The sequence below is a fragment of the Prosopis cineraria genome, unplaced genomic scaffold (genome assembly GCF_029017545.1).
Source record: "Prosopis cineraria cultivar Desert tree isolate PC_DT_omini unplaced genomic scaffold, ASM2901754v1 PC11, whole genome shotgun sequence".
NCBI lineage: Eukaryota > Viridiplantae > Streptophyta > Magnoliopsida > Fabales > Fabaceae > Prosopis > Prosopis cineraria.
The window spans coordinates 18,487,157-18,510,901 of NW_026555342.1; the positions used below are offsets into that span (position 1 = coordinate 18,487,157).

At 31.7% G+C, this 23,745-nt stretch overlaps 1 long non-coding RNA gene and 1 pseudogene across 2 annotated transcripts; one reads left to right on the plus strand and one right to left on the minus strand.

The window, feature by feature from the left end:
* Window positions 1-284: 284 nt before the first annotated feature.
* LOC129287141 (PR5-like receptor kinase) lies at window positions 285-3,291 on the minus strand (annotated as a pseudogene).
* A 13,412-nt stretch (window positions 3,292-16,703) lies between these two features.
* Window positions 16,704-22,085, plus strand: LOC129287106 (uncharacterized). 2 transcript variants are annotated; one of them, XR_008587595.1, is made up of 4 exons: window positions 16,704-17,095; window positions 17,976-18,037; window positions 19,971-20,104; window positions 21,824-22,085. It is a non-coding gene; the product is annotated as an uncharacterized LOC129287106 (long non-coding RNA). The 2 variants fall into 2 exon arrangements; XR_008587596.1 differs by lacking the exon at window positions 19,971-20,104.
* Window positions 22,086-23,745: the final 1,660 nt, after the last annotated feature.

The following is a 23,745-nucleotide window of genomic DNA, read 5'->3' on the forward strand; positions in this document are numbered from 1 at the left end:
CATTGAACACACGCAACCTATTTCACTATTATTGATGATTTACAACAACGTCCTTTCCATGAATACCTTTCCAATTGACAGAAGGATCCCATCAGCCATTCCAACACTACCAATTAATGAATCCAAGAAGGAGTTTCCACGCAAAGGATAGAAAATAAATTGTAATATGAAATATAATGGGGAGCTTAGTTCTATCTTCCGTAATTATATCAACATATACTAAAACTATCCATTAGAATTATGTCATCAAACAATCCAAATTGTTTTCAAAATCCATATATAACTACAGAGAAATCTTATTGGATGACTATGTTATTCTTCTAAAAGCCTATAGTCCAGTAAATCAAAATGCTAAGAAAACATTCAACATGATAACAATTTTACTAGTTTGATAGGTTTGTAGTTTGTTGCAAATAACTCATTGTGAACATCAAATTTTCATGAGTACCAACATCCTCTTTCATAACCCTTGCCAATTAAGTTACAAGAATTTATGGTGGCAAAACTTCTTGGAGCTCAGTTTCACCCTCAAGCATCTCTATCACTTTCTTCATGGAGGGTCGATCACTAGGATACATTGTATACAATGCGAAGCTACTATAATCATCTTCTTCGCAATTTTCCTTTCCTCATCTAAGGTATTACCCTCGTCTATTGTTTCCTCAAATTGGTCATAGACCCATTTGGCAAAATATGTTTGCCAAGAATGTTCAATGACATTTGTGTTCTTTCTTCTCCCAGCCATTTCCATCAACAACATCCCAAAACTATAAACATCAGCTTTATGTGATATCCCTCCAATGTTCTTGTACAAAAATTCAGGTGCCATGTATCCGAATGTTCCCCTTGCATTCGTCAAAGATACAATGCTATTATCTAATGGATATAACCTCGCCAATCCAAAATCTGAAACCTTTGGATTAAAGTTCTCATCAAGAAGGATATTGTGAGGTTTGATATCAAAGTGCAGAATTTGCACATCACATCCTTGATGTAAATAGTTGATTCCTTGAGCAACGCCAAGAGAAATATTAAATATTTTCTCAAAATTGATGGACCCATTCCCTTGTTTCTCTATGAATATGTACTTGTCAAGAGATCCATTAGACATAAACTCGTAAACAAGAGCACGCTTGTTTCTTTCAACACAGAATCCGATCAGTTGCACCACATTGACATGATGAGTCCTTCCAATAGTGGCAACTTCGCTGATGAAATCTTGTACATTGGCTTTGGACTTTTCTAGTAACTTGACAGCTACATCATGATTGCTTTGAAGCTTACCTTTATAGACATAACCATAGCCTCCTTCTCCTAACTTGTGTTTGAAGCCATTAGTCATCTTCTTGATCTCTGAGTAAGAGTATTTGATGGGCATCAGGTTACTATTATTTTGGAGGAAGTCCTCAATATTGTCGTCATAAGATTCATGCCTTCTTCTCCATCGAAGAATCAAGAATATAAAAGCACAGGGGCCACCCAGTACAAATTTAGCTACTATCCAGAGGATTACTGCACAAAAGATATTTCAACATTCATTAGCAATAAATCAAAATCTTCCAGTATAAAATAGACTTGTATGATTTAGTTTGATGTGTGTATTTGTAGTCCTTAAAATTAAGATTGATGTATCCATGTAGTTTGGTATACTTGAATCTTAACTGTTTGATTTTGTCCTTACTCATCATAAATTCCAATTTAAGAAGAGAAAGGAATAGAAGTTTATGCTCATCAGGGACTTACACGAATATTAAGTCTAATGAATAAGAACGACACAATCACAAGTTTTATCCTATCAGATGAGGTTAATTATGTGAATTGCACGATACTATTTTACTGTATAAACAACCAAACCTTTCCATATATTGTTAACCAAAAGGTCTATGAATTAAGTTAAATAAACAATTAATATGAAATTTAGACTAATTAACTAGAGTTTATATATCCCATATAAGCAGTGGTGGTCTGCAAATTGATAGAATTGTAGACAGATGGTGATGTGACAAAATTTAGCGTTCTTGTTTAATTATATCTCCAAAATTTGTTCCATCTTATATCCAAGTACTGGTAGGAGACAATTCTACGCACTTCAACTAGACAGTGAATAGGGAACGTATTTAACGAGTGGATGTATTTCCTAACTGCTATTAGTTTGGAGACCCAACTTATAAGTAAATATAATAACTGAATGCGCGTGAGAAATGAAATTGAAGGACAAGGAGAAAACCATGCTTCGCTCACCTATAACTATCAATTGTCCAACAGCCACACCTGCGTTGTGAAAATTGGGGAAAAAAGTTCCTATTAGATCATCATGAATTTAATCGCTTTCGATTATCGTTTCTTTTGTTTACCAAAAGCATAAATATAACATCTTGACTATCTATAAATGCTTACCTGAAAGGTCTGAAAGAGTGGGCAAAGGATGACAAAGCACCAAATTTGTGGTATTTTCAAACCAGCAGTGAGGTTTCCCATGACCATCCCATTCTCCACAACGATCAGCACGCCATTTGATGTCAATCCCTTTAACCTCTTGGCTCTGAACTTCGGGATGAGAACAGTTCTCATTACATGTCATAGGTCCCCATGGCGACACCTTCACCATCAAATCTATTTTGCACGGCTCTTCCACTTCATCCACACTGGGATTCTCAGATAACAGAACATAAGGATAATGCTTTTTGGGCTCTTCATCACTTGTACAAGGCGCCACAATTTCAGTATATATAGAAGAATCAACTGGATTTTGGCAGCTGATAAACACTAATTCTCCGGCAGAATAACGGTAACCTTTGGGGTGTATTTGTCTCTCTTTGTCTGTGAAAGCGTGAGTGAAGTTGTTGTATGCAAGAGAATGACGAGTGATTGCATAGCAGTTTTCGTCGTCAACTCCACCGGTGATGGATTGGAGAGAGGTGGAGCTAGTGGCATAAATGGCCTGCACCAAGTGCCTCCCATAGTTTAAATACAATACAGTTCTGTTGTTCTCTGAGAGCACTTCGTAACTGGGATTGTAGCAGTTGCCGTAGAAATCGACTGTATTTTTAGAGACGTTGAACACATGTCCACAGGAGTCACTATAATATCTGGTAAATTTGGAGTAAAAGTTTTCATAATTAATGAAGAAAAATAGAACAAATACAGCTGAGATGAATGTGAATATGAAGGCTTCCTTCATTGTGAAGGATATCAGAGAAGGAATAAACAACTTCAGAAGCCTGCACTACCAAATAATTGAAAATCTGCCCAGCTCTCAATGCAATATCCACGCGGGGTGGCTCGGCTAGTTTTGGGTGATTATGAATGATCATTCAGTCATTGATAATAAAAGTGGTCCACGAATAGAAAAAGCCTTCGATAATTGATGAAGAGTCAATAATGGTCGACTTGGAGTCAATACCTTGTACCAATCCTCCACCATCAGCACCACTCATTCATGGTATGGGGAATTTTGTAGCATTCCATCTCCATAAAATGGAAATGAATTAAGGGAAAATGGCCACAAAATCCCTTTGAATTATATAAATGACAATTTGATCCCTCAATATGTCATAATTTTATTGAAATCTTTAGGGAATTTTGTGTCAATAAATTTTAAAGTAAAAAAATATTTTACAATAGTAAGCCCCAATTACAACTTTTGGTTAATAAATAACAATTTTTATTCTATTAATTATAAGAGTTGAATAAGAAATCACAACTTATCAAATGTAATTTTTGTTATTGAAAACGTATCTTAATCACAACTTTTGCTTAAGAAATAATAACTTTTATTATGTGAATCATAAGAGTTGAATAAGAAATCAGAATTTGTCAAGTGTAATTTCAATCATTAAAAAACAAGTTCTCAAAATAACAAATTTCATTCACAATTTTTATTTAAGAAATAACAACTTTTATTGAAAGAATCACAATAATTGAATAAGAAACACTACTAGAAAAATGAAATTTAGCAAGGGACAAATCCCTTGCTAAATGTCATTTTTCCTAACTAAATTACATTTTAGTGAGAGAGAAAATCCCTTGCTAAATTTGTAACTAAAAAAGGGCTTGCTACGTTTAGCAAGGAATCATATTTCCCTCACTAAATACTATTCAAAATTCAATAATTTAGTGAGAGATTAGTCCCTCGCTAATTCCTCACTAAATATGCCTATATTTAAAGATAGTGATTCCACATCACCCGTCATGTGTGCATCAACTTGTGCCATGTCACCAATAACTTCATGCCTTATCAACCATCATGTCACCTACCATCTCGTATCCTATCAGCCGTCACATGTGCAACAACTCTTGACACGTCATTGTTCACCTTGCGTCATGTTATTTGCTCCTTACCATATCATATATTCATTATGTTTATGCCAAAACCAAGACTTGAATCCTTGACCTCATACCTTCCAAGCTAAGCCTTATACTCTCCTTCTTTGCTAGTTGAAATGAAAGGCACCTATAGTCATTATATAAAAATTAAATATATATTATTTAACTACATAAATATATCAAATAATATATTATAAAAATACACACATATATACATATTAAATCTTATTTTCAATTATTAATGTGTTAAAAATATTTATATTTTATTAAATTATTCTTTATGTTATATTTTTAATAAGGTATTATTTTATTAATTAAAATCAACTTAAAATAAATAAAATATTAAATATTAAATAATTTTATTGTGAATATTTTAGTTAATTTTTAAATTTAATTTTTATTTTTAAATAAAAATAATTAAATATATAATTAAATTTGTAGTAATTAGCTAAGGATAGAATCCCTCACTATTATCTTATTTTATATAGGGATTGAAAATCATTGTTATTTTTCTTACTAATTCTCTTATTTTAAAGAGGGATTAGCAGTTCCTCGCTATTTTTCTTACTAATTATCTTATTTTAGATAGGGATTGACAGTCTCTAGCTATTTTTCTTGTTAATTTTAAGTCAAGTTACGAAATCAATATTTCTCACTAATTTGATATTTTAGAGAGGAATAGATGATCCCTCGTTAATTTGCATTTTCCTAGTAATAAAATCATACCTTGTCAATAAGAATAAAATAATATTTTCAATTTAAAATTTATTGACACAGAGATTCCTAAAAACTTGAGTGGAATTATGACATTTCAAGGGACTAGATTGTCATTTATATAACTCGGGAGGAATTTATTGTTATTTTCTCATGAATTAAATTGAAACAAATACCTAAATTCAATTAGCATCATGTAAAACAATTGTAATTGGCAATTTTCCTTTTAATTTTCCCCAAAAAAGGCGGTTTCCTTGTATAGAAATGAAATTTCAGTATTTATGAATTTGTGTTTAGAGTTATATATATACATACATACACAAGAATAACACAAAAATGAACATGAATATAAAATTTATTTTTGTTGAAACTTTCAAGAACTTTGTGATAATTTCATTAAAATAAATAGATATGTGAAGTTATAGTTGTAAATTAGACATGTAAAAATTAAAATTATAGTTGTAAATTACTGATGAAGTAGTTGTAAATAATTAATGTTAAACTTTGTTAGTAAAAATAATTATTTAATTATTGAATATGTGAAGTTATAAATGTAAATTGCTAATGAAACAATTGTAAATTGATTATTTAATTAATGTAATATATGTTTAATAGGGGTAATTATTGTCTTTGAAGCCTAATTTTAAATTATATACTCAGGTCCTAAGAGACCTTGTGATAATTTTTTTCATTTTGTGGGACTTATTTATAAAGAAGTATACATCACAGAATTTATACATAATTTTTCTTTTGTTTTTTAAGCTTCACACCCTAAAAATGGATCAATGCATCCAATAATGAAACAAAATAATTGAGCACCGACATCATTGACTCTGGCAATTTGTGAATTAATTAGACAAAATCAACGGTGGAAGAATGAAAAACGTAATCTCATTATGTCCTCATGAAAACTATAATTATTTGAAGAATTTTCTTATGATTTTTTATGGTAATAAAGATCACTTTAGAATTTCTTTGGTGAGTGTAACACAAAATTAAACGTATACATGATGAGATTTATTTTTATTTTTCTGAATTTGATAAGAAATTATGATAAAAAATTTATAAATAGCTATGGTTTAGACTAAGTTATTAATTTTGAGAATTTATTTTTATTTATTTTTCTGAATTTTGCAAGAATTTTGTATAAAATATGTACAGTAAATTAATATCAATAGAGCCGACCCAAGTTTTGAAAATTCGCCCAACACAATATCCAAGGGCTTTAATTTGACAAAGACAAATTCTTTGTTTTTGTCAGACATTAGCAATGAAAGATTGACTTTTGGGCAAAAAAATAAAATAAAATGAAACAATGAAAGATGAAGTTGAGTATCTGCCTTGAACCAATCGCCCACCACAACCGCCCACTAATGAATGCATCATGACATTAATTTCAAAGGAATGGATCAGTTAAGAAGACGGGTTTTGTTTACTGGGTAATGGTTGAAGCGAATGGGTTTACTGGTGTGGGATTTGGCTCTGTTGGAGGGATGATGATTTGAAGATAGATGTGCTAGAGAGGAATGATGAGTATCAGCATGTTGCAATAGAAGGCAGAGCATGAGGAAAGTGATAGTTACTGTGGTTTTTGCAAACCCTTAGGAACCGTGGTTATTAGCAGGAGATTTTAACGATATTGCTTCGCTTTTGGAGCAAAGAAGGGGAGTGGGTCCGAACGAGGCAAAATGTGTGAGGTTCAATGAATGGATTAGTAGTTGTGGACTGTTTGACATACAGACTGGGGGTCCTTGTTTCACATGGAGGGGACCACAATGGCAAAGAAGGGAAAGGATGTTTAAAATGTTGGATAGAGGGCAGTGTAATGAGGCTTGGCAACAGTATTATTTCCTGAATATGACAGCTAGAGTTTTGTCTAGAATTGGATTGGATCATCACGCAACTTATTTTGACGTAGAAGAAAAAGGGGGAATAAGTGGGGATAGGCCGTTTCGGTTTGAAGCCATGTGGTTGACGCACTCTTTGTTCAAAGACTTGGTGAGAGAGAAATGGAATTCTTCGGTGGAGGCGCATAGGGCTCTTGAGCGCTTGCAAGGTGCCTTGAAGAAATGGAATTGTGAAGTGTTTGGAAGTTTGAATAAGCGGAAGATGCATATTATGGCTAGACTGGATGGGATTCAAAGAATGGCCCAGGGTTCCAATCCTCATCTTGATACGTTAGATCAACAAATACAAGATGAGTTAGCAGATTTATTAATACAAGAAGAGTTGCATTGGTTTAGGAAATCAAGAGGTATGAGGATTAAAAGTGGGGATCATAATACCAAGTATTATCATTTAAAAACCATTGAGAGGAGAAGAAGGAATAAAATTAAGGGTCAACATGAAATTTTTTCACTAAACTATTGTCACGCCTCAAAAATAGAGGGTGACCGGCACAAAATGTAAATTATATTATACATCCCTTAAGTCCTAAATTGAAAAATCTTTTCATTTTAAAACATAATTGAATCTGTATTGAAATTATAATATATTTAATAAAAATTATTATAATAAAAGATTGAATGTTTTTGGAGAAATTTCGGCAAAACATTCCCTTTAAATAGAATCTCCCGAAAATCCTACAACATAATATTTTACACAAAATATAGTTTCAATCAAGAGTTTAGCTTCTTCTAACTAGTAGACAACATATAACAAAATAGAAATATAGCTATAGACTATGTGAAGCACCTACCCTTACTTTTCAAAATAAAATACTTGAGTTTAAATATTTACATCAAAAGGGAGATAATGCTAGGCAAAATTTCACCTAGAATAGTTGTGTGCCCTTCAGAAGTCGTCCGTAGGATCAACGTCAACTAACGGCTTTGAGACCAAAATAAATTTTCAATGAATAGCATCCCAACAATAAGTTATTAAATAAGTATAAAAGGAAGGTTTAAAATAATTATGTATGCCAGAGATGACTATTTTTGCAAACAAATATTTAATAAACTTTAACATAAAAGAACTCTATGAAATTTTAAATAAAATCCTAATTCATGAAAGCCTCATATCAATGTCATTATCATTTATTTTCAATAAAAAAATAACTATGCTAAATAATTATAAATATGTCTTTAATTAAAACAAATGAAAAACAAGTTCATCAAACAATTTAAAACTCATAATTATAGGGACTTATCAGAACAAGTAACAAACGTGGGCACACAGTCCACGAGAATAAGTAATCAAACGCGGCTGAAGTCACGAAACAAACATGAACATATAGTCCACAAGAGTAATGCTAACAAAACGCGGCTTCAAGCCACAAAAACAAACACAAATACAAGACCCACAAATAACAAATGTGAGAACAAAGCTCACAAAAATTAAACTAGCTAGTCATTGATCATGGCACGCGAAGGGCTAATGGAAATGCCATTAGCAACCAACGTTCTGTATAAAGTTTTCTTCAAATTCATTTTCAAACATGAGAGGAAATCATCAGTAACATATAAAGTTTTCATTTTCAAAGTCAAACTCACATGAATCATTCTTTGTATCAATCCAATATTTGCTAGAATGAAATCTCATAATTAAAGTCCAAACTTGTATTTACTGATCAACTAAAATTATTAAATTTGATAAAGATTTTCAAAAAATAAAGTAATTTAAGTATCAAATAAGCAATAATCACATTGTTGTTATTAAAATGATTTACATAAAATGTAATGTTTTAGCAAAAATAAATTTGATTGAAAAATTAGTTGGGACGCTATTTACTTACCTGAATTTCTCAAAATTCAAATTTCACCTCTCAATTTAATCAAATTTCTCCTCTTCCAAACATCCTATGAATCATAATTAAATTTTATTAAACTTTCAACCAACGCAATAATTCCTTACTAACATTCAAATTTTTTATCTACAAACCATCCATCTCTAAGGTTCAAATGATCACATATTGTTCATTTTGTAGCCAAAACTCCCTTGCAATCTTCCAAGTTAAGTTCAAAGATCAATAACACCAAAGCTAACTATTCTTCCCATAAAAATCAATGAAATTTCAAAAGTAATAAAAATAAATTTCAATTTCTCTTAATAGACATTTTCTCATTAATTATCAAACTTAAACCAAATCTCTTTTCTTCAAATTTTATTTTTCTCAAATTTTTTCTAATATCCACATTTGAAATAATCCAACCTTCCAATTTCAAGTATTCTACATAGGCAATTTTAAACCCAAGAAAATTGAGTTTATTCACTTTCGTCAAATATATAATGCTAAATTATCAATCTGAGCCAAATTCTCCTCACTGTTCGAACAAGCACAACAGCAAAAAGGAGGATTAAAATGACAATAATTAAACATCCATACCACATATACACAGAGCAAGAGGGAAGAGGACTTGAATCTTACCCACCTTAAAGCACAATTGATGAAGAAAAAGGGAGGAGGAGCTGAAACTTATGGCTAAATAGGGGAAGAAATTCTGGCAAAAAGAGAAGGACAGGACAGAATCAGCAAACAACACCAAAAACTAGAAGAATCATGAGCAGCACCTCAGCTTCCTCATACACCAACGTCGATGCAACCAAATGAAGGAGGTAGAACATTGAACAGGGAAGACGAAGGAGAGATAGCTGACAGGAATACACAAATCGACGAAGAATAGAGAAGAACGAACAAAAAGGAAAATTGACCAACACATTCCTCCGACAACAGCAGCAAGGATCGAAGCTTGACAAAATCCTTTTTAACAGCGATCGACGGCCACACGCATCAGAGAAAACAGAACAAAATGGAGAAAGAAATAAGGTAGCGAATTAGGACGTTTTCTGCGAGGTGAAGATGAACCCATAATCACCAGTGATAATGATAGAACAGCAGAAAATGAAGCAAGGTCAGAGGTCACAGCATGGAGGATCCAAAATTTTCTTTTTCTTTCTGGCGAACTCATGACAGAACAAGGAAAGAGAGGAGAAAATAAAATCTGATGACATAGGGGTATTTTGGTAATTTTCAAAAGCTAAAAAGGGAGCATTCAAAATAAAACTTCTCACTTAAGGCTGATGGGAATCGAACTCACGACCCTATTGATTAAATGAAATTTTACTTTCCACTAGGCTAACTTTTCTTGTTGAATTTCTTTCAAAATTAATAAAATACAAGTAAAACACAATATCATATAATTTAATTTTACTAGAAATTTATGGGTTATTACATTCTCCCCCCTTGAGAAATTTGGTCCTCCAAATTTAAACATGCTTATCTCAATCCTTGAACAAGTGTGGATACTTTACATGCATACCACTTTCAATTTTCAAAGTAGCCTCTTGGAATAGTTTTCAAAATTGGGACGTGAGTTGGGGACCTCTATCAAGGATTATTGACTCTATAACCTCATGCAACCGAAGTATCTCATTAATGTATAACTGGTATACTTATTCACATTACAAGTTGTCTTTAGCAGAATAAAATGACCAGACTTAGTCAATTTATCAACAATTACCTAAATAGAATCATATCCTTTCTCAGTATAAGATGATTCGGTAATAAAGTTCAATTTACTATTTTCTCATTTCCATTCTAATATTCCAAAGCATTGATGCCATTCCACTAGCTTTTGATGCTCTACTCTAACTAGCTGGCACTTTAAGCAGTGCGAAACAAAATCCATTACATCCTTTTTCATACAATCCCCCAACATAATTTCTCTAGATCTTGATACATCTTTGTTAATCTTGGGTGTATGATATATGTAGAATAATGAGCATCTCTCAAGATAAGCTACTTTAAGCCTTCCTCTTATGGTACGTGGTACGCAAAATCTACCATCATACCTTAATATCCCTTCTTGGCTAACTACAAACTTAATGTTACTTTTTATTATGATTATTTCCTTTAACTTGCATAACTTTGGATTCAAAAATTGAATACTCTTAATTTGATCCATTAGAGAAGAACGAGCTTGTACATGAGCTAGAAATACTCCCTTGTCAATAATCTCAAACTTTACTCACTTTACTCAAGCTTATGAATTTCTTGCACTAAAAGCCTTTTTACCAAAGTTATATGTACCGAGCTTCCTATAGATTTCCTACTTAAAGCATCAGCCATAATATTTACCTTACTAGAATAATAAAGAATTGTACAATCATAATCCTTAAGCAATTCTATCCATCTTTTATGTCTAAGATTAAGATCCTTCTACTCAAAAATGCACTTAAGACTCTTATGATCAGTATGAATCTCACAGGTCTCACTATAAAGATAATGGCGCAAGATTCTCAATGCAAAAACTACTATTGCCATCTCTAAGTCATGGGTTGGGTTGTTCTTCTCGTGCTTCTTAATTTTCTTTGAAGCATAAGCAATAACTCGCTTATATTGCATTAAAACACAACCTAAACCAACACAAGAAGCATCACAATAAACTGTGTATTCCTATATGCCTAATGATAAGCTCAAAACTAGTACCGAAGTCAAACGCTCTTTCAACTTTTGAAATATCTTCACACTTGTCATTCCATTCAAACTTCACATTCACTTAAGTCATTCTTGTCAATAGAGTGGCTATTTAGGGAAATCATCGACACATCATCATTTTGTATCAGAGCCAAGGTTTTGTATATAGCTATGTGGAGCAAGAACTTTTCAAGGGAGTCTTGATTTCTTTTGCTATATAGAATTATATTTTGAATTAAATATTTCTTTTATTTCTTTATATAGTGAAATATGTCACCCAAACGTCGAGTATTTACTAGGAGTTCTACTAGTAGTAGGGCTTCTAGTAAAATTTCTTTGATAAAAGATATGCCCTTGAGAGGTAGGGGACGGTGTCAGAGTAGGATTAGGACTAGGGTGGCCAAACCCTTAAGTCCTTCCAAGACATTCTTTTCGAGGTTGAACATTTAGAATCTCAGTCAGACTGTTCTCTCTACACATGTTATGCAAGAGGAACCACTTGCAATAAAGCAGAATTTATGAAGCTAAATCCCCTTCCTTTTTGGGAACCAACACATGGGAGGATCTGATTGAATTTCTTGAAGGAATTGAGAAGAGATGTCGAGGCTTAAGATACCCTAATATTTAGTATGTTGAGTTTGCAATGATTTAGTTGCAAGGAGTAGTAAGTACTTTAGCGAAAATAGTCCCAAATCTGCATTCAACTAAGGTACATTTTTTGACATGGGAGGAGTTTAAAACTATATTTCCGAATCAATATCTATCTCAAAGTACTAGAGATGCAAAAGTTGAAGAGTTTTTAACTTTAAATATGCAGTTAGGGAATGTTAATAGTATAGTACAATTAAAAATTCAAAAAATTATCTTCTTTTGCCTCCCATATGGTACCAACTGAAAGGGAATGGATTAGCAAGCTTGTATATGGATTGTCAGTAGATATATATATATATATATATATATGAGATAATATGGCCCTATGTTGGGTCACGATGTCACTTATGCTGAAATTGTTGATAGTGCTATAAGAATTGAAAATCATTATAAAGTAGAAGAAACAATTTCTAAGAAATGCGAGAGAGATAAGAAAGAGAGAACAATGAGAGATTTCTAAGTTCTTCCTTCAAGGGTCATCGGTTGCTAAGTCAATCTCACATTTTTTTGTTTTAGCAGTGTGATGCAAATAACCAAACAACATAAAAGAATGTAAGACTATTGGATAACAAACATAATGGAATGATTTTTTTTAGCAATGTGATGCAAATGGAAATGTCCAAATAAAAATAAAGAAAGATGTTGCAAACAATTGACAATGATCCAAACAAAATATATGTTAATAAAATGGCCTTTAGAAGGAAGACCGGAGAAATGAGAGTCGCCACTAAGATTTTGAGGAAAATCTCAAGAAACTATTTAAAGGTGGATAAGGGTGGTCTGCGAAATCAAAGAATAGGTTTCGGAGTTGGTTGAGTGTAGGGAAGGTGTTAGGTATCCCACAACACCCGTTCGTGAGAACAGTTACCTAAAGTTTGTTGTGCTATATTAATATGGTTTTAAAATTATTTTAATTATCTCCTTTTATATTCATGTGTTTGATATAAAAAATGATAAGAATTAAATGAGAAATATTTATTTATTTATGAGGGACGACTTGACTCAAAATTTAACTCTGAGGCCTATGTACCCTGTGATGGGGATCAAAGTCCACGTAGTTCGAACTTAAAAGTTTGTTAGTGAAAATATTTTTTTGAAAAGAAATTAATTAGAAATAATTCACCATTTTGCAAATAAAATAATTTCTGAAATTTTGATACATGTGTTTTAAATTGCAAAAAGTGATTTAATTTTAATTATTTTCTCAATTTTTGAATTTTTAGAATAAAGGGAGAAAAGAGTTTAAAATTATTTTTCCTTCATATTTTATGATTGGGGATTTAATCGTAGTACCTGTAGAATCTTATTGGTTTATAAGGTAATACAATTATTCTTTATATCTGCGGCGAATCCAAACTCTCACAAGATAAAAGAGTTTAACAACTTAGTTTATTTACTTAAGTTTTTTTTAATTATTATTTTTTAGTACATTCATATATACTTCTCTTTTTTTTTAAAGACTCTTAATCATCATATTTGCAAAGCCTTATTGACTTTTACGGTAATACGATTATCCTAAATATCTGCGGAGATTTCAAAATCCTCACACCATAAAGGATTAAATATTATATATTTTTTAAAAATATTTTAATATGTAATTATATAATTTGCATTTTAAAATATAAAAATCTTAATCGCTATACCTATGAAGTCTTATTGACTTTCACAGTAAGATGATTATTCTAGAGGTCTATAGATATTCAAAAATCTCACATGACCAAAAGATATAATTGGTAAATATAATTATAATCTAAATTCATTAATTTAAATAATTAAAATTATAAATTTTTTATTTTATTTACAAAATTCATCTATTTATTTACCATATAAATTGTAAATCACGATATCTATGTGGATTTATTATCCTACACGATAATGTAATTAATTTAAGTTTCTACGAAGATTCTTGAAATCTCTCATGAAACTTAAATAATTAGTATGAAAAGAGAATTAATTTCAATAATGGGCAATATATACAAATTAATAATCGTGACATTTGCGATAACAAGCAAGAAGAAATTATGCAGGGCATGTAAAAGAAGAAATCAGGACACTGCAATATGATAAACACAAATAGTCACAATGGAAATTATGACTATAACGAAATGAAACTCCAGGACCACAGGTAGCAAAAATTGTCACTGCAATTATAATAATCATTTCATCTCAATTAATGGGACATAAAACAAATTAACAATTGCAGAGACAACGAAGTTAAAAATAATAATTTGTGACCCAGGATCATGAAGTGCATTATTTGAGAACTTCAAAACAAAATGGCACTGAGAAACCATTAATCTAAACCACCATGAATAATCAATCACAGTTCATTAAACCATGAAATCAACACGAAGTCACTTTCAATTTTCATATTTAATTACTAAAGTAAAAGTGAAACAATAACAAGTTAGCCCAAACCTTCACAGATAGCAGAATCTCACTTAAGGACAAAGCCATAGCAGAAGGTTTGCTTTCTTCTTCCTCTCAAGACAACGCTTTCATTACTTCAACCCTAAGTTTTAAACATGTTTCTAGTTCTCTGTTGCTTGTAAAACATCCAGAACTCATGTGACTGAGGGAAGAAGAAAATGGTGATCTCGTTCAGTCCACAAACCAACGTGTGCATGCATGACTGTTTATGTGTGTTCCTCTTCTCACTCTCTCAGTTCCAGTCCCTATTCAGTCATCCTTCAACTTCTGCTCCGTCTCTACTCTCGGTCTCTGTTCTTATACTTGATTTTTCTTCCTCTCTCCCTTTCCAGTTTTGGTCTCTCTATTTTTTCTTTGTTGTACTCTGTTTTTGCTTCAGTTTCCTCCTCTCTCGGTCTCTTTCTCATTCGTCTCTCTCTCACATTTCTGACTCTCTTTTTTTAGTCTCTCCTCTCTCGATCTCTTTCTTCTTTTGCTCTCTGTTTTTCTTCTCTTCCTCGGTCTTCCTCTTCCCTCCTTTCTCCATTTTTCCTCACTATCTTTGATCCATTCTCAGTCTCTATTTTCCTGCGTTTTCTCCGTCGTGCTCGTCCTCGTTGTTTTTTTCTTTTCTCCAGACTCCCCTCACCTTCTCAGTCTCTTCTCTCTTCTCTTCGTCTCCACTCCTTCTCTGTCTCTGCTTCTCGTGATATCTGTCTCTGTTATCCTTTCTTAGTCTTATGCGTCTGCTCTGTTTTTTCCTTCTATTTGCATGCATCTCGTTTTTAGTCTTCCTTTCTGTCTCTCTCTTCTCGTCTTTGGCTCTCTCTCTGCCCCCTTCTTCCAGTTTTCAGTCTTCTCTCTTTTAAAGCAGAAATAGGGAAGAGCTTACGTGTGAGGAGAGAGTTTACGTGCTTTCTCACTCTGCTCTACTATGTGCATGTGTCTGAATTTTCTTCTGCGTTTCTATGCTTTTCTCTATATGTTTTTGGCTTTCTTCTTCCTTTCCCTCATGCAGCGCCTGACCGAGAAAGGTTTGTTTCTTTTAGCTGTCTGTGACTCTGGTTTCGTGTGTTCACTGTGCATGTTTGCTTCTCCCTGGTCTATTACTATGTTTGCTTGCTCTATGCTCAAGCTTCGTACGTACATGTCCCTTTTTTTCAGCCATTCTTTTTTTTAATGCTTTTTCTTTTTTTATTATCAATTAGATTAAGGGAGGGAAAGAAAAGTCTAATTTTAATATATATATATATATATATTTAAATGAAAAATAAAAAGATTTAAGGAAAGAAAATTTAAAAATAGTTGAGTCTAAAAAAAATTGATTCCCAATATTTTGAATGGTCGGGATAATTTAGGAAAGATTTTAAAAGATTCAAACAAGATTTTTCTTTGATTTTGTTAAAATTATTATTTTTAAATATAATCCTAAAAAAGATTAAATTTCATTTTTATATTTTTTTGGGTTATTTATTATTATTTTTAAAAAATGTCCGGATAAAATACGGTGTTTACAGGGTGATATACCAAATGTTTGATGAAATGAGTGAGAGACAAATTTTTAAACTATTGAGACAATCAATAGTAATGAAGGTATCATTGATTACATTATAAAATAAGTAAATTACTTTCTATGATGAAGCTTAAAAAAATCAAGAAGTTGGCTTATTGTTGATAGGTTAGTATTTGAACTTGTTAGGTGAAATTATGAAATTTGTTGGATTAGTTTAGGTCTTGAAGCACATGGGAACAACAAAGAAATTTGTTGTACTTGATAACATTTATGATATTGAATTAAAGGTGTTATGCTGTAATGATCCTAAATTTTAAATTGAACAAAATTTTTTTCTAATAAATATTTCATTTAAATAAGTTTTATAGTAATTAGAAAGGGGTAATGTAGTAACCCAAAAATTTTAAGGAAAAAAATTAAATATGTAACAATATGTATTGATTGTAAATATATTAATTATTGGGACAAATATGTCAAGAAGGGAAGCTGGTATAGTGGTGGCTGTGCAAGTATTCTATCAATAGGTCCCAAGTTTGAATTTGCTGGAAGCCACAAGAAGAATTTTTTTTTTTGCCTTTTTGCTCTGTGAAATTACCAAACTACCCCTCTATTAAATCTGATATATTTTCCTCTACTTCTTCGATTTTTCGAGAAAGAGAAGTGAGAGAGCAAGAAAGAGATTGAGATCCAGAAGCTTCTTTCCCCATTCTTCATTTCGTCCTTCCACCGTCCCTTCTCGCCACTATCGTCAGTGACCATGGATGCTCGAATCCTCTCTTCCTTTCATCCATCCTCCCCTATTCTTCCTCTGATTTGTGCGACTGGCCTCATCTTTTTGGCACAACGTTGCTGTCGCCTTATGTTCGCGACAGTGGGTGCATTAGCATCCGTTCATCCTTGTTCCTCTACTCTTCTTGGTTCACCTAATAATGGCTTCCCCTATTTCTTTGAGGTTCAGTGTCAGTGCTGTGTTCGACCGTGCGTGGCAGTGAGTGCGTCGGTTTCACCCTCCATTTTTGCTCATCTAAGTTCCTCTTTTTTTTGGCTTCTAGATTCGCCGATTTAAGGTAGGTGCTTCAGGTCCTATTTTCCTTTGCTTATTCTGTACGTGTATTATTTGGGCTGAGCTGTGAATTCCTTCTTGCTGCCGTCATGTGTGATAAGGAGATTAAAAGCATGATTTTTGGGTTGATAAATTGCTTTTGCATTCGCTGTTGCAGAGAAATAATTTAAATTTAATTTTCCTTGAATGAATTAAATGGTTGGTGTTGAATGAATAAAAAAAATTTGGAGAGTCCTCAAATATTGATTTTGGAAACCGTTGGAATGAGATTTGGAGAGAAATAACCTAGAATTTTAGTTTATCGATTAAATAAAATATTTGATGAAATGCCTAATTAGGAGAATTTGCTATATGACAACAAGATACATGTGGTAATTATATTATTGTTAACTAAATGGGAAATTATAAGACAATTCTCTTCAATAGAAGTTAAAAGATGATTAGTTCACATATTTATATAGAACCACCTTTGGAAAGGGAATTTAAGAGGATAGGAACTTGGTTTTATGGTCTAAATATCATGCAAAGTAAAGGGTATTTGATAAATGTTTAAAAGAGAAAATTTTGGATTTTACGTGGCAAGATATATATGATAGGTATGTCATCATTGATTAGATAATCCTAAGAGGCATATGTGTTTTGTAATTAAAGTTAAAATATAAATTTGAAACTTTTGGGAGATATTTGAGTTAGTAATTTAAGGACCAAGTTGCTATTTATATAATTAATTATATTTTAATGTTTCATATAATGTTGAGAAGGATAAAAGTAAAAGTTTTCTTTGTCTCATTTTCTTAGTTGTTTTGGATTAATAAACATTTTTGAATGGTAAAGTATGTTTGAGGGAGTGACAATGATATTCTTTGTATATTAAAAATTTTAAGGACAAGGCATTGTCATCAGGAGACTAGTTTGGAAGTAAGATACGTACTTGGGAACTCTACAGGTAAGTGAATAGCACCTCATAATTTTTTTTATAAAAGTAGTATGTTTTTTTAAAAATATTATATTTTCATATAAATCATTTTAACAACTACGATGATTATTATGTACTTTGTTAATTAAATCATTTTGGTTCTGAAAATTTTAGAATGATGGTGAAGTTGATTAAATTATGGTATATGCATGTATTTTCTTTATGAAATATATTTTCAAGATTGATGGAGGCATCTTTGTTTATTTTACTTTAGAAATTCTTGGTTACTCAACTAGTACAAGTTTATACATTTGCTATGAAACAATGTTTTGGCAAACTCTGAGATTTGAAATAATTCATGCAAGTTTGATATTGAGAACGCAAATTGTATTTCAAAAATGATTATTCTTGCATGTTTGAAAATTGATTTCACGAGGACTTTAAGCGGAACAATGTTGCTAACGGCAGTTTCATTAGCCTTTGGTGCACCTTAGTAAATGACTAGCTAGCTTGGTTTTCGTGAGCTCCGTTCTCATGTTTGTTGTACGCGAGCCTTGCCCTCGCGTTTGTTTCGTGGCCTTGAGCCGCGTTTGGTTAGCCTTACCGTCGTGGACTGTGTGTCCACGTTTGTTTCGTGGTTTCAACCGCGTTTGGTTACTTACCCTCGTGGACTGGTGTGTCCATGTTTGTTACTTGTTCTGCAAAAGTCCTTAAAAATATTAACTTTTAATTGATTTGTGAATACACACTTTATTGGTTTTATTTAATAGAATGTATTTTTATTTATTTAATTTGCTTTACAAGTAGAAGGAGTTGAATTGTTTTGTCATTATCAATTCGGTGGTTTAGTATTTTGAAGCTATATGGAACTTCTTAACCTTTGAATTCATGATTATATTATATTGATTGTTCTCAGTTAGTATATTTGAATTTTCAATGTTTGCAGTTAGTAAATTGCTACTTTTACTCAATTATGAGTAAATTATACTCCTTTAACATATTAGATTCAAGAAATTAACTTATTCATGTTTTATTATTATGATTGATATATCTAAATCTTGTGAGTTTTTTTTTGAATTAATTTCCTTTCCATTATTTTATAGAATAGTAAGTTATTATTTCGCTCTATTAAACTCTACTTTTGGGGATGCTATTCACTGAAAATTATTTTAGTCTCAGATTCATTAACTGACGCTGGACCTCTTGCCGACCTTTAAGGGCTTGCAACTGTGCTAGATAAACATTTATCTTTGTAAATCCCTTCTCTTTTAATGTGAATATTCAATTATATGTTTTATTTTTTTAAACAAAATTATACTTTAGGTGCTCCACGTTAACTATAGCTAGGATCCTGATTTTTGTTCTATTATGTTGATTGTTTGTATCTGAGAAATATAGTTTCAATCTGTTGAATGCATACTATAATAATTTTTGTTATAGAAATTTCGGGAGATCGTATTTATAAAGAAGGTTCTGCCGAAATTTTTATAAAAAAATATTAAAACTTTATTTAAAACAATCATTATTATAGATATCATATTTTCAATACAAATCTAATTATATTTTTGAAAAGTGAAATTTCATTTAATTTGAGGCTTAAGGGATGTATGATATAATTCACATCCTATGCTGGTCACCCTTTGTTTTAGGGGCGTGACAGGTAATTTATAGAAAATTATGCTAGAAATTTTTGCAATGATCCAGAGTTTAAATTTTCTAAGTAAAAGTTTAGTTTTAAATTATAGAAAATTTTGTGTGCTCTCTAGTAATTTTCTTGTGCCTTTTATTGTAAATTTCTTGTGTTCTTTTTGTAATTTTTCCCATTCTTCCTTTTCTTTGAATCAGCCCGTTCACGCAATTATAAAACAGGGCATCGCATTTTTTTTTAATCCCCACCACCCTTATACACTTCTCTGGACTCTTGTAGTCGGTTTATCTTTCTGATTCTTCTCAACTTTCTTAGCTAGCTATCGGTGGGGTGTTTCTTCGTTGCTGTGCTTCGTTCGCTGCCATCCTTGCCGTTCGTGCTTGCCAGCCACAGTGTAGTGAGCTACTGATTCTCTTTACCTGTCATCGTCTTATTTGTGTCATCGAGAGGTGAGCAATACTCTCCTTTCTTTGCCATCGAGTTGTTGTCTTCCTCTTCTCTCTGTTCGGCCGTCACCTTCTTCCTCTTCTCTTTGTTCTGCTGTCACGTTGGAGGGAGAAAGTTACAGCTTTCTGTCATTCTTTTCTAAAAAAGGGTTGTCGGTGGTGAGTGGGAAAATAGCTTTCATGTCCTTCATCTTCACCGATTGAACATCCATGCACGAAGAAAGCTTAATATTTTGCTGCTTCTCTTCTGTTCTATGAAGTCTGTTCTGTCTCCTTCTCTTGAACCATGTGATTGTAGCTCTTTTATTTTTTCGTGTTGTCCGTGGGTCGGGTGTGTAATAGCTTCTACTACATATTAGTTAGGGTAAGATATTGATACTCCTTTCTTCCGTGAGTATAGGTTTTAGTATACTGTGCAATTTACTCTGCTTGCTTCGTTGGATGAAAGCATACCCTGTTTCCTTATAATATTATGGTGGTAGAAAGAATTGGGTGGTTTGACTTAAATATTATTTTAATATACGCTGAGCCAGAACTTTACAAAAGAAATTAGAAGATGAAAATTATTAGTTTTACTTGGATGCTTGCTTCATGATTTGGCATGATGCATGTTCTCTCAGTAATTGAAAGTATCCTTGAAAGATTTATATGTGGGATAAGACTGTGAGAGTTTATAATAAAGTCTAGAGAAATTATAAATATTTATAATGACAGAAAGATTGTTGGATTATGTGTTATATTAATTTTGGGACATCATTGGAATAAGTAAGGAGTTGTGGGAGTTGGATTGTGAGATTTTGAAACTCAGGTGAGTGGGTGACGTTCCAAATATATTTTTAGTAAAGTATTTTAAAAAAATTCTTTACTTAAATATTATTAGTATTTCTTTATAAATTGTTTACACATTCTTATTAATCCTATTTCCATATTAATAGTATTATTTCTTATAAATAGTTTAATTATTTAATTCTATGTTGATATAAAATTTTTATTGCAATTATTTGTGTATGGAGGAAATGATAATTTTGAGCAATGGAAAATGATAGTGGAATAATATTTGAAAGTGAGAATTTTGAAACTATTTTTCTTTCTCCATACACACTTGATTTTAATGAGGGGGACTGAATTTCGAACGCTGGATGTTAACGACAGCTCCGTTAGCCCTTGGTCCGTCATGGTACACTTAACTAGTAGGGTGCTTACAGGAGATGTTAGCCCTGTGCGATGGCCAACGCATGTGGAACAGAGTGAGGGTTATTCGTGAGTATTGTACTCGCGCTTTTGTTCATAGGCTTCAAGCCTGTACTTGGTTCGTGGCATTTTCCACGCTTGTTTCATGGCTTTTGGCCACACTTGATTTGTTATTTATCCTCATGAATTGTCTGTCCATGCTTGTTATTTATTTTGATAAAGCCCTCCTAAAATTTCAAATTTAAAATTTACCATTTTCTTAAAATTCTTTGAAAGTGCTTTATCGAATTGTATTTATTGTAAGTCTTTATATTTTATGAGCAACAAAATTTTAATACACATATGTGATTCTATCAGCCTTGTCTAGATTCACAATTAGACTATTATGAAAAATCATTATTCATTTTTAATTTTGGATAATTCATTATTTCATTAAGTTACTTGAAATTAAATTTGTTATTTATTATCCTTATACTTCCTTTACTATAATCTTAATTGAAACGCTACTCACTGGTAAATTTTTAGTCTCAGATATCGTAGCTGACCCTGCACCTCCAACTAACCAGTGAGGGCACTTCTTGCTTTTTGGAAAAAGGAAGCACGTGGTGATTATTCTTTTTAGTGAAATCTTATATGGTATTTTGTAAATTATAAGTTAGTACTCCACATACACCATAGTTAGATTCTAAGTTTATTGTTATTGTAAAAATTGTTGGAATAGAGCTAGACTCCTTGTTAGTCTGGTTGGTAGGTTCTATTGTTATTATGAAAATTTTGGGATGTCCAAATTATAGAGGAGATTCTGTCGAAATTTTTATAAAAAAAACTTTAAAACTTTATGAACTTTACTATTATATAACTTACGTATATCTCTATTTTAGTTTTGATTTCTAGTTAATTAAGGCTTATGGAATGTGAGTTCACTTCATATTCCATGCCGATCATACCCTTAGTATCGAGGTGTGACATATGCGATCAGTTGTGACCGTGTAGGATAAGAAACCATACTGTTTTGAATAAAGTATAATTTTGTAAAGAATTATTGAAGAATCTTAAGGATAAATCACTTATTGGTTACTAAAGGAAGGAGGTATGATTGAAATAAGTATATTATTGTAGGTGAGAAAAAGGAATAAGAAGAATATAACTTTAACTATGGTTGGTGGGTTAAGTACAAATAAGGATTGAGAGAACTTTAATATGTTCTAAATAATATATAGTGGGTTTATGAATGTTAGTTAGAGATATATGAATTAGAGCTTTTAATGAAGAAAGTTCTTTGTTCTTCTAGTTTAGGTAACAGAATACATAGCTAAAGGGAAGTGGAGAGGTGTTTAGAAAGAACATATGATTATTTTAGGAGCTTATTAGGTAAGTGAATAGCATCCCAACTGATTTTTGCAATCAAAATTTTCCTTACTAAAATATTACGTTTTTTGGCAAATTATTTTAAGAGCAATAATGCGATTATTGGATATTTGTTGATTAAAATTACTTTATTTTGAGAAATTAGTTTTACCAAATTTGAAATGTTATTTGATCAATTAAAATAAGTTTGGACTTTGATTATGAGATTTTTATTCCACCAAATATTGGATTGATACAGAGAATGATTCATGCGAGTTTGACTTTGAAAATGAAAACTTCATTTATTACTAATGAGTTTCTCGCATATTTGAAATTGAATTTGAAAGGGACTTATTCCAAAAAGCGGTAGTTCCATCAGCCCTTGCCACACCATAATTATGACTAGCTAGTTTAACTTTTGTGAGCATTGCACTCACATTTGTTATTTATGGGTTTCATACTTGCGTTTGATTCTCATGGCTTTGAGCCCCGTTTTGTTAGCATTATCCTCATGGACTGTGTGTCCACATTTGTTTCATAGCTTCAGCTATGTTTGGTTACTTACATTGGTGGATTGTGTGTTCATGTTTGTTTTCGTGGCATAAGCCACATTTGGTTATTTACTCTCGTAGATTGTATGTTCACATTTGTTAATTGTTTTGATAAGTTCTTATAATTATAATCTGATTATTTGGTAATTTTATATTCCATTAGTTTTTACTTAGTAACTTATTTATAAGTATTTATTTCATTTATATGCTTTCTTGAAATCAAGTGATAATAACATTTGCTATGATAGCACAATGGTCTAAGATTTCATTTAAAATTTTATAGAGTCATTTTATTCTGAAGTTTATTAAATTTTTATAAAAATTATTGTCTCTTTAACTTACATAATTATTTCAAACTTTCCTTTTGATTCATGATCAATTATTTATTGTTGGGGCATTATTCACTGAAAATATTTTTGGTTTCAAATAATATAATTGATGATCTACCTTCTGTTGATCTATGAGGGACTTCTTGTTGAATTGAGGAGAAAATCTTTTGAATATATCTTTCTTGTACTGTAAATGGTTAATTAGTTATTATATTTTGAAATTATA